This window comes from Elaeis guineensis, chromosome 8, assembly GCF_000442705.2.
Source record: "Elaeis guineensis isolate ETL-2024a chromosome 8, EG11, whole genome shotgun sequence".
Taxonomy (NCBI): Eukaryota; Viridiplantae; Streptophyta; class Magnoliopsida; order Arecales; family Arecaceae; genus Elaeis; species Elaeis guineensis.
The window spans coordinates 43935898-43953465 of record NC_026000.2 but is presented as its reverse complement, the minus strand read 5'-3'; the positions used below and the strand labels follow the sequence as shown (position 1 = coordinate 43953465).

Sequence of the window (17568 nt, the reverse complement as noted above, 5' to 3'; positions counted from 1 at the left end):
GTCCATCTAGACCTAAGCTTTCCTGGAAACAGATGTAATCTAGAGTTATATAAGAGCACCTTTTGTCCGATATTGAAAGTTTTTCTTATAATTGATTGATCATGAAATGCTTTGGTTCGTTCCTTGTATATCCTTGCATTTTCATAGGCTTCATTTCTAAGTTCTTCTAATTCATTCAATTGAAGCTTCCTATGGTTTCCAGCGTCGTTCAAATTTGTATTTAGTTGTTTGATGGCCCACATGGCTTTGTGTTCTATCTCAATAGGCAAGTGACATGGTTTACCAAACACAATCCTATAAGGAGACATTCCTAGATTGGTCTTGAAAGCAGTTCGGTATGCCCAAAGTGCATCAATTAATTTCAAAGACCAATCCTTTCTATTGGCACTAACAGTTTTTTTCAGGATCTGTTTAATTTGTCGGTTTGACAATTCAACTTGCCCACTAGTTTGAGGATGATATGGTGTGGCTAATTTGTGGGTGACATTATACTTTTTCATCAATGTTACAAAAGGTCGTTACAAAAATGGGTTCCCCAATCACTAATGATTGCCCTGGGAATACCGAAACGGGAGAGAATATTTTCTTTAAGAAACTTAATGACCATTTTGCTATCGGGTGTTCTACATGCAATTGCTTCTATCCATTTTGAAACATAATCAACTGCTACTAGAATGTATTCATTTCCAAAGGAATTTGGAAATGGTCCCATGAAATCGATCCCCCAAACATGAAAAACTTCAACTACCAAAATTGGGTTGAGTGGCATCATGTGTCGCTTGGTGATTCGGCCCATTTTCTGACATTGAGCACAACTTTTACAATATTCATGAGCATCCTTAAACAAATTGGGCCAATTAAAATCACATTGGAGAACCTTAGCAGCAGTTTTCTTAGACGCGAAGTGACCCCCACATGCTTGATCATGACAAAAAGATAAAATATTCATGACTTCGTTATCTGGGATACACCTTCTAATAATTTGATCAGGACATTGTTTAAAAAGATAAGGATCATCCCAATGAAATACTTCACTTGGGCAAAGAATTTATATTTATCCTGCTTAGTCCAATGAGAAGGTATCTTGCCTATGGCTAAATAATTTATAATATCAGCAAACCAAGGTTCAGTAGACACAGACATGAGTTGCTCATCTGGGAAAGATTCATTGATGGGTGGTTCACTAGATGGTGCAACTGAAATTCGGGACAAATGATCTGCTACAACGTTCTCAGTGCCTTTCTTGTCCCTAATTTCTAGGTCAAATTCTTGAAGGAGCAAAATCCATCTGATTAAGCGTGCCTTGGCATCCTTCTTTGCTAGGAGATGTCTAATGGCTGAGTGATCGGTGTAAACAATGGTGTGGGTCCCAACCAAATAAGATCTAAATTTTTCTAAAGCAAAGACAACGGCAAGGAACTCCTTCTCAGTTGTGGTGTAGTTAAGCTGCGCATCATTTAAGGTTTTACTTGCATAATATATTACTCTAGGCAGCTTATTTATTCGTTGACCTAAGATTGCGCCCACAATATGATCGGATGCATCACCATTAATTCAAATAGTTCAGACCAGACAGGAGGATGAATGATTGGAGCTGATACAAGTGCATTTTTTAGAAATTCAAAGGATTCCAAGCACTCATGAGTAAATTCAAATTTGGTATCCTTTGCCAAAAGATTAGTCAGTGGACGTGCTACTTTGCTAAAGTTAGCAATAAACCTTCTATAGAATCCAGCATGACCTAAAAATGAATGTATTTCTTTCACAGATTTAGGTGGTGGAAGACTTGCAATTAGATCTATTTTGGCCTTGTCCACTTTAATCCCCTTTTTAGAAATGACATGGCCAAGAACTATTCCCTGTTTGACCATAAACTGACATTTTTTCCAGTTGAGAACTAGGTGCTTCTCCTTACATCGTTCTAGAACTAATTGCAGGTGATTCAGACACTCGGAGAAGGTTAGGCCAAAAACAGAAAAGTCATCCATAAAAATTTCTAGAAATCGTTCTATCATATCTAAAAACATGCTGATCATGCATCTCTGGAAGGTTGCCGGTGCATTACATAGTCCAAAGGGCATTCGTCTATAGGCAAAAGTACCAAATGGACAGGTGAATGTAGTCTTTTCTTGATCTTCAGCGGCTATGGGGATCTGGTTGTAATCGGAGTATCCATCAAGAAAATAGTAAAACTCTTGTCCGGCTAGTCTTTCCAACATTTGATCAATAAATGGCAAAGAAAAGTGATCTTTCCTTGTCGCAGCATTCAACTTTCTATAGTCTATACAGACCCTCCATCCCGTTTGGGTCCTAGTTGGGATAAGTTCGTTTGCATCATTTTGGACCACTGTTACCCCAGATTTCTTGGGTACTACTTGAACTGGGCTTACCCAAGAGCTATCAGAAATAGGATAAATTATTCCACTATCTAGGAGTTTCAGAATCTCCTTTTTAACTACATCCTTCATAACTGGATTAAGCCTTCTTTGGGCTTCTCTTGTTGGTTTAGCCTCTTCCTCTAAGTATATTCTATGTTGAACTATAGAAGGGCTTATTCCTTTGATATCTGCAATGGTCCAACCTATTGCCTCTTGATTTGCTTTTAGAACTGACAATAACTCCTCCTCTTGCTTGGGATCTAGGACTGATGCAATAATTACAGGCAAAGTTTCTTTGGGTCCTAGATATGCATACTTGAGATGTTCTGGGAGGGGCTTCAGTTCTAAAATGGGTGCTTCCTCTATCGATGGTGTTGGGTATAAAATACCCACAGCCGAAGTCCTCAACAGAATCAACGATTCCGCCCACGATGCCGACCTCAAAGGAAGACTCCGCCCGGACTCCTATGGGAGCCGGGCTTCGTCTTCGACTCCAACGGCTGCAGACAGACTTCGTCCGGACTCCTACGGGAGCCGGACTCCGCTGACAACTCCGACCTCAAGTTGACTCCGCCCAGACTCCTACGGGAGCCGGGCTCCGTCCTCAACATCAACTGCTGGTAAGCCCCATCCAGACTCCTACGGGAGCCGGACTTCGCCTTTAACTTTGATTGCAGGAAGACTCCGCCCGGACTCCTACGGGAGCCGGGCTTCGTCCTCAACTCCAACGGCTGCAGACAGACTTCGTCCGGACTCCTACGGGAGCCAGACTCCGCCGACAACTCCGACCTCAAGTTGACTCCGCCCGGACTCCTACGGGAGCTGGGCTCCGTCCTCAACATCAACTGCTGGTAAGCCCCGTCCGGACTCCTACGGGAGCCGGACTTCGCCTTTAACTTTGATTGCAGGAAGACTCCGCCCAGACTCCTACGGGAGTCGGGCTTCGTCCTCGACTCCAACGACTGCAGACAGACTTCGTCCGGACTCCTACGGGAGCCAAACTCCACCGACAACTCCGACCTCAAGTTGACTCCGCCCGGACTCCTACGGGAGCCGGGCTCCATCCTCAACATCAACTGCTGGTAAGCCCCGTCCGGACTCCTACGGGAGCCAGACTTGGCCTTTAACTTTGATTGCAGGAAGACTCCCCCCGGACTCCTATGGGAGCCGGGCTTCATCCTCGACTCCAATGGCTGCTGACAGACTTCGTCTGGACTCCTACGGGAGCCGGACTCCGCCGACAACTCCGACCTCAAGTTGACTCCGCCCGGACTCCTACGGGAGCCGGGCTCCGTCCTCAACATCAACTACTGGTAAGCCCCGTCCGGACTCCTACGGGAGCCGGACTTGGCCTTTAACTTTGATTGCAGGAAGACTCCGCCCGGACTCCTATGGGAGCCGGGCTTCGTCCTCGACTCCAACGGCTGCAGACAGACTTCGTCTGGACTCCTATGGGAGCCGGACTCCGCCGACAACTCCGACCTCAAGTTGACTCCGCCCGGACTCCTACGGGAGCCAGGCTCCGTCCTCAACATCAACTGCTGGTAAGCCCCGTCCGGACTCCTACGGGAGTCAGACTTCGTCTTTAACTTTGATTGCAGGAAGACTCCGCCCGGACTCCTACGGGAGCCGGGCTTCATCCTCGACTCCAACGGCTGCAGACAGACTTCGTCCAGACTCCTACGGGAGCCGGACTCCGCCGACAACTCCGACCTCAAGTTGACTCCGCCCAGACTCCTACGGGAGTCAGGCTCCGTCCTCAACATCAACTGCTGGTAAGCCCCGTCCGGACTCCTACGGGAGCCGGACTTGGCCTTTAACTTTGATTGCAGGAAGACTCCGCCCGGACTCCTATGGGAGCCAGGCTTCGTCCTCGACTCCAACGGCTGCAGACAGACTTCGTCCGGACTCCTACGGGAGCCGGACTCCGCCGACAACTCCGACCTCAAGTTGACTCCGCCCGGACTCCTACGGGAGCCGGGCTCCGTCCTCAACATCAACTGCTGGTAAGCCCCATCCGGACTCCTACGGGAGCCGGACTTGGCCTTTAACTTTGATTGCAGGAAGACTCCGCCCGGACTCCTATGGGAGCCGGGCTTCGTCCTCGACTCCAACGGCTACAGACAGACTTTGTCCGGACTCCTACGGGAGCCGGACTCCGTCGATAACTCCGACCTCAAGTTGACTCCGCCCGGACTCCTACGGGAGTCGGGCTCCGTCCTCAACATCAACTGCTGGTAAGTCCCATCCGGACTCCTACGGGAGCCAGACTTCGCCTTTAACTTTGATTGCAGGAAGACTCCGCCCGGACTCCTACGGGAGCCGGGCTTCGTCCTCGACTCCAACGGCTGCAGACAGACTTCGTCCGGACTCCTACGGGAGCCGGACTCCAACGATAACTTCAACCGCAAGGGGGACTCCGCCCGGACTCCCACAAGAGCCGGGCTCCGTCGCTGACTCTGATTGCCGGTAAGATCCGTCCGGACTCCCACGGGAGCCGGACTTTCCACCTGACTTTAGTTGCAGAGGACTCCACCCGGACTCCTACGGGAGCCGAACTCCGTCATCAGCTCCGACCACTTTCGAGCTTCAGCCGATGGATCTGCACTCCTTGACAGGATGTTTTAACGGCCACGATCCTGCTCCACTTCCTGTGGCGGATTCCGTGCAGCTCCATCACTCCCTGACAGGCCGCAGTAACCGTCGCAGCTCTGCTCCACTTCCTGTGGCAGATTCCGCACAGCTCCACTACCCCCTGGCAGGCCACAATAACGGCCATGATCCTGCTCCACCTCCTGCAACGGATACCGGGCGATTCTCCCATCCGCTGGCAAGTCACGACAACGGACGCTGCTCCACTCCCCGCAACTGTTTCCACGTGGTGAGCTACGGCGATAGCCACGATTCTGCTCCACTACCCTTCGCAATAAATTCCCCCTGACTATGGGCGGCCCACTACCAGACGGTTACAAACGTCGCCATCAATCCGTTACCTCCTCCGCCTATAAAAAGGGGAGACCCAGATACGTTATTCTCTAAGCTCATTTCTTATCTCAAAACTCTGCTAAATTCTCCGTTCGAGCGCTCCATTCTTGTTGAGGCAGAGAACTGACTTGAGCGTCGGAGGGTCTTGCCGGAGCAACCCCACCTCCGGTTTAGACTTTCCTTGCAGGTCCCGGCGGCGACCGTGACTTCCCCGACTCCAGCTTCTCCGGCGCAAGCGGATTTTTGCACCAACAGATGGTTTAGGTGATGAGTTCACCATCTCAATGATTGGTTCAGTAGGAAGTGTCGATTCCTGATTAATCTGATTTTCTTTAAGTATTTCATTGACATCCTCAGACTCATGGATTAACCAGGGGTTAGACTCTAAGTCGACTTCATCATCACTAATGTCAATGGATTCATAAATACCATCTTGGACTACATTGACATCAGCATGAGAAGAGGATTCCTGTTCTAAGTTAAAAACATTAAGCTCAATGGTCATATTCCCAAAGGATAACTTCATTAGACCATTTCGATAATTGATTTCAACATTGGCCGTAGCTAAGAATGGTCTTCCTAAAATGACAGGTATATGTCCTTTAGGATTCACAACTGGCTCAGTCTCTAAAACAATAAAATCTACAGGGAAAATAAAATTTTCAACCTTTATCAGAACATCCTCGACCATGCCCTTAGGGATCCTGAGAGATCTATCGGCTAACTATAATGTGATCCCAGTAGGTTAAAGTTTTTCTAATCCTAGTTGTTCATACACCGAATATGGAAGGATATTCACACTAGCTCCTAGATCTAGCAAGGCCTTTTTTATATTGGTTTCTCCAATAACACAAGAAATTATTGGAGCTCCAGGGTCCTTATATTTTATTGGCACATGGCTAGATAGGTATGAACTGACACTTGCAGCCAAAAATACTTTCTTTGGTACATTAGTGGTCCTTTTCCTAGTGCAGAGATCTTTTAAAAATTTGGCATAAGTTGGAACCTGATGGATTATATCTAAAAGAGGAATATTAACTTGGACTTGTTTAAATACCTCTAAAATTTTGTCTAAATGTTCAGATTTATTGAATTTCAGTCTGTTTGGAAAAGGAGCTCTAGGACTTTTAAGTACTGGACTAGGTGAATTTTCAGTTTCTGGTGCTTGAGGTTGAAAGGTAGTAGTTTTAGAAGGTGACTCGGCAGATGAGTCATCTATATCATCAAGTGCAACTTCCTTATTGTCTATTTGTTTTTCTGATCTTAAGGTATGAATGGCATTTACACCATTAACTTGGTTTTCTTGTTGGGGTCGTGGACCATTTTGGTTCCTAGGATTTGGCTCAGGTTGGCTAGGTAACCTACCATGTTCTCGTTCACTAATGGTCGAAGCCAGCTGACTTACTTGCATTTCCAGATGGGCTATAGCTTGGGTGTTATTATTTATGAGTTGACCCGTGGTTTGCATAAAGCTGGTATGTGTCTTCATCATGGCTTCTAGGCTTTTCTCTAAAGAGGTAATTTTCTTGTCATTATCATGGAAGCCTGGCGGGTTGTTCATTACTAGGTTGGACCTTAGATTTTGCTGATTGAAATTTGGATTGCCTACATTAGGATTCTGGGACCATGAGAAATTCGGATGATTCCTCCAACCTGGGTTATATGTGGGTGCATAAGGATTGTTCAATGGTCCTTGATAGGTGGCATTCACCTGTGCACACTCATTCGAGTAGGAACATTCTTCTAAGATATGGTCTGGTGCATTGCACCCTTTACACATGGGTGCAGATATTTGATTTACATTGGCTGGTCTCTGTAATTCTAAGGCTTCCAATCTACGTGTTAAGGTTTCAATCTTGGCCTCTGATGCTAGGGTTGGTTGAATTTGATGCATTCCTCTTCTTGAAGGTGTAGCTTTATCAGGTTCCCTAGTTGTTTCCCACTGTAAATTTTCCTCGGCTAGGTCTTCCAAGAATTGCCAAGCTTCAGTAGTTTCTTTGTCCATAAATTGGCCTTGGCACATGGACTCTAGCATGGTTCTTGAGTTTGAATCTAACCCCTCATAGATGATCTGGCATAGTCTCCAAGTTTCTATTCCATGGTGTGGGCATTGGGTCAAAAGATTCTTGAAACGATCAAAGTACTTCCAAAATGATTCACCAGCTAGTTGGTAAAATTGATTTATTTCATTCCTAATCCTAGCTGTTTTATGATGGAGAAAATATTTTTTTAAAAATGTTCTCACAAAGCCCTCTCAGGTAGTGACAGAATAGTTTGGCAGACTATAAAGCCACTTCTTAGCATTGTCCTTAAGGGCAAAGTTGATTAATCTAAGTTTGACCTCATCCTCTGTTAATTGCAGTTTCATGGTTGCACATACCTCCTCAAATTCTCTAATAAATATATAAGCATCCTCTAATCCTGTGAATTTTGGAAGCATATTTATGATTTGAGGTTTGATTTCAAAATTGTTAGCTGTGGGTTGTGGCAACCTGATACAAGATGGTTGGATGGAGCCAACTGGATAACACAAATCCTTAAGGGTCATGGGTTGGATTGGTTCAGCCATTGGAACAACAGGAATTGACTCAATTCTAACTAGACGACCCGACACTCTTCTCCACACACGAGGTGTACGGTTCTCGATGTTTATATAATTTTTTTTATAAAATTTTTTATGTATAAGAAAAAGAAAGAGAAAAAATTCTAAAGAGAAGATCCTAAGGAGTCCTAAATCTAAAAAAAAGTAACCAAATTAATTTAAATTTTAATATTTTTTTTTTTCAAACAAGTGAAACAATAAATTAAACTCAATCTATCCTAGGGTTAACCTAAATCTAGACAGCTCCTAACTGTTCCAAGATGACCCTTCAAGCCTTCCAAGTGGAGATTGATCAACTAGTTAGCCAGGTAAGTATAAAAGGTGGGAGGTTCACTCATCGTTGCCTTTCTAGACACCAAACGAGTAGGCCAGGCCAGCAACTGAACCAATTTAACAAACCACCCTCAGGGACTTGTCTAGACACCAACTAATCAAACAACTCAAACTTGGTAGAACTCTTAGGGTTCCTTGTCCTATTGAGCTCGAATTCCTTAAGGTTGACATCTAATTGATTTTAAGATTAAAGGTCTAGGTAATGCAATATGATGGAGATGGTTTTTAGGCTAAGGAAGGATAATGAAATCCCCACCTTATCTTGTTAATGGGTTGATGCCCTTAGATTAATTATGAAAATGCAAATGCAAATAAACAAGATGACCAAGAATGTAAAAGATTTTAATTTAGAATTTTTTTTATTTTGATATTTTACTTCACGATTATGAAATGTCTTTTGTTTTATTTTATATATATTTTTTTTTAATGATTAAGTAAATTCAAATGATTAGGTCTAAAGAAAAAGTAATTAACTAAAAATAATAAAAGAAAAATTAGAAGCGTACCTGAGTTTTCCAGCAATCACCAACTAAATATAGAAACCTAAATGAAAAAGAAAGAGAGTTATAAAGCACGAAGAACAAATATTTGAAAATAATTTAAAACGCCAAATCTCCGGCAACGGCGCCAAAAACTTGATGTGCAAATCTTAAAATTTGTAAATAAAATCGCAAGCGCACGGTGTACAGAGTAGCATGACCAGCGAGTACGGATCGATCCCACAGAGACTTGGTTTAAAAATGATTTTCAAATCTATGCTCAAGCGAGCTTTAACAAAAATCGAAAGTCGAAAGTTGTTTGCTAAAGACAATAAGACTAAGGATCTAGAGTTTTTGAATCCACTAGATCTAGATTAGAGAATTCTACCTAGAATTTTTCTTATTGATCCTAACGACTACTCCTCTTGTCTTTCCCAAGCATAGATTATGAAGGGACTAAGGCCCAACGATAACCCATCAAGATTCTTTATAAGGGAGTAGTAACTAGGATCCCTTAGGGTTTTCTCCTCCTATGCACTGAATCAAGCATGAACTATGAAGGGACTCTGACCCAACTGTAGTTCATCAAAAATTCTTGGCAAAAGAGAAAGAAAAAGAAACCCTAAGAAAAAGAAAGAACCCTATGTAAAACCTCTACTCATGATCTAGCTTTATCGCAAACCCTAGAAGGGATGCTTAGCTAGACATGATCTAAATCTACTTGCAAAATTTAAATGCAGAAAAATAAACTACCCTAATTTCATAAATTAAACTATCCTAATTGCATAAATTTAAACTGCATAATTTAAACTAACCTAATTGCATAAAATTAAATTGCATAAATTAAACTATCCTAATTGTAAGAAAAATAAATTGCATAATGTAAAGAGATGAAATTGCATAAAAATAAGATTTTATATATATAAAAAAAATTTATTACAAAAACCTCAAAGCTCGAGGCTTGAGAAGAGAGCTAAAAACCCCACTATCTAGGGTTACAAGCTTGATCGGAAGGAAGAATATATAAAACAAGGGCCTTTGGGGGCTTTTTATAGGCATTTGGGGGTTATAAGGTTTTCAAAACTTTAGATGTGGGACTAAGAGATTTTAGAGGGTTGTTAGGGGGGTTTATGGTGTGCCGATGGGTCCATGGTCCATGCGCCTGTTGCTGTGGACCAGGCGGCTAACCAGATCACCAAATCAGTTGATTTTTGACCAATTTTGATCTGATTTGACTCGGGTTTGACCCAATTGAGTCTTCTTTCTTTATTCTTCAATTTCTGGGTCAATTTAACTCCGTTTTGCATAAAATTTATGCCGTTGGAATCTTCTTTCCTTGTTCTTTCTATTGATGATTTCTTCTTCTACAAAATATAATAACAAGTATCAATTTCTTAATAAAGTTAGATAATTTAGATATTAATTGATACTTTTTATGTCAATTTGTGACATAAATTAATTGATATAGGAAGATTATTTTTGTGCTACTAGCTTAGATTCAAACTTATGAGGTCACACTCAAAAAAAATTTTTAAATAATCATATGGCTGATTGATGATTAAAAATCATTCTAGGATGTAATCATCAATTCGATTAATGATTAACCTTATATAAAAGTTGTAATAAATTAACTTACTAATTATTGATGAATTGTAGGAGGATTGATTAATGATTAGATTACTAATTAGGTTAATTTGATTAAACATTGAGATTTGGATAAAATCTAATTGAATTAGATTCAATTTGATTTAATCCGATTAGGTTATGAGATAACCTAATCGCTAAAGGTGTTCAATTCTTGATTTGATCGAAACTTGAACTTAATTTATTTTTTATTTAATTAAAATTTAATTGAGACTATTTATTATCTAATTAAATTAAATTTAATAGTCCAATTGGGTCTAATCTAATTTGATTGGATTAAGAACCTAATTGGATAAGAATTCAAATTCGAATTAAACAAATCCATGTGCCACCTCTTCTCTGCACCCACCTTTTCTTCATGCAAGAAAGGTTCTTATGTGAATTGTTTCCACACCCAAAAGTGCTTTGTCACCCCCTTCTCTGGTTCCTTTTGGATGAGGATAAGTTAGTTCTTCATTCAAATTCAAATCATTTGAAATTTGATTTGAAACAATCTTGCACTTATCCTTATCCATACCTTGGCGCCATCACCTTTGGAAGGCTAAACTTTGTGCGACAAATTATGAAGTGAATAGTGTAAGAAATGTTTCATGCCTCAGCTCTTATGGTGCCCCACTTGGATTAGGATAAGTGGTTGAGTTTTGAATTCAAATTGGTTTGAATTTGAACCACATCTAACCACTTTATGCTTATCCTTTCACCTCTCCTCGCCACCTTAAAATCTCCTCTCACTTTGTGCGATAAAAGGATTGAATTTTATTGTGAAAAATCTCTTTTAAGAGAGAGGGGGCGGGCTTCTATGCATGAGAAATAGAGGTAGAGATCTACCTCTTTGGGCATGAGGTCTAAGGTGGGTTCTAGGGTTTCGGCTCTAGGTTTTTGTGTGAGAAAAAATATAAGAGGGTCTTGTTCCAATCTCCCATACCACTACCTCCTCATGTAGCTCTATCCTCTAATCTAGAAGAGTCTGGGTGATCCAAAGGAAGAAGCTTATTTCAACCATCCAGTGCCTTCTGCACAAGCTAGCACTCTCGAGAAGGATGATTCGATCAGGACTTCGAGTGGACAACCTGTAGAGGCCAGACAAGCTGTGCAGCTGCTCGACATCAGGAAGAATCTCATACCATGTCTATCAGCAGTAGCAATCATTGATCCATGTAAAGATAATGAGTTCTGAACTCATCTGATTAGATCTAACAGTTAGATCTGATCTAGGGCATTGATGTGATCGATGTAGTTTTTTCTTTATATCAGATAATTTTTGTATGAAAATTTTATGTCACAGATCCATAGTAGATTATTTAGATCTAATCTAAAGCATGCATAGGAGATTAAAATATTTAATCCACTATCTTTCGCTATGCAAAATTTTAAAATGCATGCTTTGAACTGTCGGTTTTCCTACACTAGTTTTCTTACAAAGATCGCTCCCTAGATTGTCAAATCAGTTTGATCTTTTGATTTTTTTCTCAAGAGAATCAAATAGATCTATAAGAGGAATATAAAATCAGATCAAATTTGATTTTTTTTTTACTTTTCTCTTCTCAAAAATCAAAGATCTACTAAAGAAGATAAGAAATCTAATCTCTTTTTTTCCTTCTTATCCAACCCTTGGACTATATCTGAAGAGAAGGAGAGGAGAACTTTTTGTGTCCACCTCATGGACCAACAAGGAGAGAATAAATTAGATCAAATTTAATTTTAATATCCATCTCTTGGACATCTTTTAGAGAAAGGAAGAGGAAGACATATTCAACTATTAGATAAGGGAGAGAGAGAAAATTACCTTCAAACAACCAACTATTGGTTGTTAGAAAGGAGTAGAAGAGGGGCATCCAACTTTTCTCTATGTTGAAAGGCCCTCGTGCACAAACCTCTTTGTCATGCTCCACTTATTCCATGCATTCTCTCTATCTTCTCATGCCAACCAACTCTGTCTCACGCCTCCATCTTATCCTTATTTTAAATAAGGGGTGGTTAGGGTTTGTTAGAGGTAGAATTAGTTTGAAACAAATCAAACTCCCTTGAATTAGTTGCCGCCCACCCCATACTCTTCCTATTTTTCTCCACGCTAACTCCTACACCCTTGTTTCTTTTACGTGAAACTTAAATGTGGAAATCAAGTAGGGCATGGACTCCTCATTGGACTTGGATCCCATCTTAGTCCAACTCAAATAATTGGATAAGATTTGGTCAAATCCAATCTAAATAGATTTAGATCAAGTATTTATTAAATCTAATCCTATTAGATTTATTAAACCCAGTTTGAGTCAAACTCAAATAAACCTAATCAAATTAAATCTGATTTAATTTAAATAGGATCCAATCTCAATAATTATTGTAGTAATTATAATTACGTCCCATAACTTACTAACTCTTAATAAATTTTTAATGTAACTTTTACATTTTTTTTCAATTATCATTCAAATTGATAATTAAAACTATTTGCTATTTGCGATTCAAAATTACATTATAACAATTTGATCAGGCAATATCTCTTTTATGTATGACCCCATATGTTCTATTCTGTCTAGTAGTGAGAAATATTTTGATCTCCATCAAAATATCATTGAAACTCATTTCAATAGATTGAAATAATTTTAGCTCATCATTCAAAAATTATTGATCATCAAAATTATTCTCGTTGGTCCCATAATCCATCAATGATGCCTAGCAACATGTAGTGACAATCCAGTAGAATGAAAAAATGAACCTCTAGATTTTATTATCATGTGATTCAGTCCTTCTATCATGTGTTTCGATAAGATAGAGGTTATGAAAAATTTATCAAATCCCATCATCTGTCATATGTAAGATTTATTTGACTTGAATTTATTTATAAAATCTGATGAAAAATTTTTTCATCATTCACTCTGTCCTGTTCAAAGTCTTTCAAACTCAATCTCATAAATCATATAAGACTACTCTTTAACTACTAAGATCGATAGATCCTATCTAAATGCATATCCTATTCCTACAATAAACCTACTACAGTCAACATACACTTTAAAACTCTGTATGGCTAGAAGATCAAGTTATGGTGTAGTCAAATTACAACAACTTCATTATGAATAATTGAGGCACCGCAGATGTAAGAACTAGTCACACCACTATAGTATCAAAAATATCACTGACGAGTGAGTAGACATCTAAGTGACTTCATATGTTAGTCATGCTCAGTACTTTTATTCTCTAACAAACACCTACACTTCACTCCAGTATCCCCACACTATAGACTCGAACTCGTTTATTCTAAGAAAAGTGATCTGTGCACTAATTTACCAGATCAATCATCATTCTCGTGATGATTCTTTGATCGAAATTAATTTAAAAATTCACCATTATTGACACATGCCTCAAATTTTTAATTCTTGAGAATATATGTCATCATCTTATTAATTCTTTGGATGATTCATAGACACATACACTATATGAATGATATTAATCTATCCTAATTAATTAAGTCAAGTATAAAATTATATCTTAGAAAGAATTAATATGTTGGTCTGATTGACTTCTAGGGCATACATCTAACAGTTAGCCCCTTCGTCATCATCGTTGTCAGCCTCAAGCGGTCGTGTGGGATCCTCAGAGAATTAGTTCAAATTTTTGTGGTTGTCATAGCCTTCACTTTGACTCATATATAGGCAAGGAGCGCCAGTGGCCAGATGAGATAAGGCATCGACTCGGGTGTCCTCAGATCTTTGCATCTATGGAACCTCCAACTTCTAGGAAGTCCTAAAGAACCTCTTTGTGTTTTTGTAGATTTCAAGCCACCTTCAGTCCCCGAGCTTTGGGAGATTCGAAGCTTCACCTATATATAGGGTCCAGCAAGGGGACTTGACTCCTTAGCTTGCTCTAGGACTAGTTCCTTATTGGATCATCACAAGCTCCAGGAGCTTTCTCGAGGTTGCATCGAAGGCACTACCATAAGGATTGAATCCATTCGATCTCACCTCAGCTCAGCATGTGCTTCCCTAAGTCGGTGGGCAATTTCATCCTTTACAACATCATAAAATAATCTATCAGTGGGACTTTCAATTATGGACTAAATTTTTTTTACATTATGGCTTGCTATCATTAGTAATGTAATGATAGTACCATTACAAGGAGTGTACTCCCTTCAAAAATCATTATCAAAAAGAAAACAATGCCCTCCAAAACCATTTTTTTCTTTCCTCAATTTGGTAATCTACCACCCTACTACCGGCAAAGCCAGAGATTGCATTGACGACACTAGCCATCAGTTGGTTGCCATTTTTTTCATCATTAGGTCTTGATTCTGGTGCTCTCAAACATACTTGTCAAAATAACCTCTTCAAATTAAGGCCTTGATCTCATCCTTAAGCTAGAGTCATTCTTCCATTAATAAACATTGTCGCAGTAGAAGTGATAGTACTTCCTCATACTCCTCTTATCTGAAGGATCTTCATTGGCCTGGATCATCGTAAATACTTCTTGTTGGTGCAAAAATCCACCGACGTCGGAGAAGCTGGAGCTGGATGACCGCGGCCACCGTCGGGACCTACAAAGAAAGTCTAAACCGGAGTTGGGGGTGCTCCGGCAAGACCCTCCAACGCTCAAGTCAGTTCTCTGCCTCAACAAGAATGGAGTGCTCGAATGAGAATTTTAGCAGAGTTTTGAGATAGAATTAAGCTTAGAGAATAACGTATCTGGGGTCCCTTTTTATAGGCAGAGGGCGTAACAGATTGATAGCGACGTTTGTAACGTCTGGTAGTGGGCCGTTCAGGATCATAAGGAATTTGTTGCGGAGAGTAGTGGCATCAGGGGCTGCTCAGAGCCACGTGGAGCTTGTCGCGGGAGTGGAGTGGTGTCTGTTGTCATGACTTGCCAGATAGTGGTGGAGCCACGTGGAATCCGTTGCAGGAGTGGAGCAGGGTGGCGGCTCTTGTCGTGGCTTGTCAGAGAGTTTGGATCCATCGGTCGAAGCTCGGCTAGGATGCTGATGAAGTAGAGTGGCTCTTCACATCATCATTCTGGGAGAGGCCGGATGTTCTGAGATCGCTGACGTTTCAGGCGAAAGTCATCTGCTGTAGGAGCTCGGACGAAAGCTTTCTGTTGGTGAAGTCCGTTTTATACGGAACCCGACAGTAGGTCAACGGCAGTAGATTTCGGATAGCGTTGGAGAGGGTCACCCGCTGGGGGGGGTCTGGAGAGTTCTGAGGAAATTCGGTCGGCGCTGTTGAAGTCCGACTAACATTATTTGAGGCGATGGCTGGAGAGGTACGGCAGATGCCGGGGGCGATTGGCTGTTGGGGGAGCCCCGGCTGCTGGAACCCGTCTGTCGTAGAAGTTCGTCCAACATCTATCGCTACAGAAGTTCGGTCAGAGTCTGATTCCCGTAGAAGTCCGGATGGGGATCGTTTATTGAAGAAGCTCGACTGAAGCCCCCTGCAACAGGAGTCCGGAAGGGATTCGTTCACAATAGAAGCTCGGATAGAGGCTTACAGTAGAGATCCGACGTGGACCGCTCGTAGTAGAAATTAGAGTAGGTCACTTGTAATAGAAGCTCGGAGTAGACCATTTGTAGCGGGAGTCCGGATGAAGTCTACCTGCAATAGGAATTCGGGCAGAGGTCTGGCTCCCGTAGGAGCTCGGATGAAATCAAAAAGGGGTCGATTGTCGTAGAAATATGGGTGGAGTCGGGTTGCTGTAGAAATCTGTCCTTGGGGAAGTTCGGCCATGGATGAAGTCTGGAAAGTTCAGATTAGAATCTGTCATGGCTGGAAGAGATCTGGAAGAGGTCTGGAGAACGGTCGATCATTGTAGAAGGTCGGTAGATAGTGAAGCCCGGAGAGCATTTGAAGCAGTCCGGTGGATGACTGAAGAAGTTCATCATTGGAGAAGTCTGGAAGGGCATTATCATAGCTCAGACAGTTGGGGGAGTTTAGAAAAGATCGCACCAGGTCGAAATTCGGCTGTCGGAGAAATCGGAAAAGATGCCGCACAAAGTCGAGGGATCTCGGGAGAGTTGCCTCTTATGAACTTCGACTGGGGATTTTATACCCAACACCAGTCTCCCTACTTTCAGTTCGAGTTTCGAATGAAGAAGTACAGAAAAATTTTCACAGCCGAAGTTGCTCCCTCGATTTCCATACTTGGCGGTTGCCAACATTTGACGTTCGGCATGCTAGTACCGGAGTCTTTTCGAAAAAGATTTCTTCTTTTTGAATTCCCCAGGGCGTGGCTCTAGGTACGGCGTAATAATGACTTTGCCAGCCACCTGCCATTTCCAACAGCCTGTCAAGGTGGGTGGGACACGCGGCGAATACAGACCGGCCAACGGGGATCCGAAATCATAAGTGCGTCGGATCCGGGGTCTATTTAAACACGTTCTCCTCCTTCATAGGTTTCACTTTGCTTGAGAGAATCCTCGGTTCCCTCTTTTTCCCAAGAGCTCCAGTTTCCTCTAGCATCCTTCCCGGCCTTAGGCTTTCGTCAAGTCGACCTCCATCGTTCTCGCCGTTCCCCTATGCTCCTGGGTTGATCTAGGTTAGTTTCGAAACTTCCTATTATTTTTCTGTCCTTCCTTCTTCTATTCTGTTTATTTAGCTTTCTCGGGGCCTGTCTACTATTTTTCCAATTTTTTGGATTTTTGTGGCTTCCGTCTGATCCAAAATATCCTCTGATATCTCCTCCTCTAGCTGTTCTAGGAGTTCGTCAGCCCCAGTTCCCCATAGTACCGGTACCGTAGACGAACCCGTAGCTAGGACCGAACCTTGTCCAGCCTTTGCGTCGGACACCATCCCCGTTCCTTGACTCCGGATGAACTCTCACTGATAAGGATTCAGTATGGAGTTCTCCAGAGTACGAGCTGGAGCTTCCCGGGTCATCTGACGGGCTAGCACCCCTCCTCCCGGCCGCTTCTGTCTGTACCAGGAGGCCTTCCGTGCTGGACTTCGGCTCCCGCTGCCCCTTCGTTGTTGCTCTCTTTCATTTTCTGAACATTTCTCTAGTTTCCGTCGTGCTGAACTCCTTTAGATTTTTGATAGGATTTCTTTCCCTTTGTAGTTTAGCCGAAGTTCACCGACTCTTTCTTTGTTTAGAACTTCTACACCTTCAAGCGCCATCCCTCGGCAAAGAATTGCTGGTACTTCTCCCTCCAGTTCGGTAGAAAGGGGTTGCT

The 17568-nt window shown here is 42.0% G+C and overlaps 1 non-coding gene across 1 annotated transcript; it reads left to right on the top strand.

Annotated features, from left to right (window-relative positions):
* The first annotated feature begins 7456 nt into the window (after positions 1 to 7456).
* On the top strand, positions 7457 to 7563 carry LOC140851346 (small nucleolar RNA R71). The gene has a single exon (XR_012134098.1). It is a non-coding gene; the product is annotated as a small nucleolar RNA R71 (small nucleolar RNA).
* The last annotated feature ends 10005 nt before the right edge of the window (positions 7564 to 17568 follow it).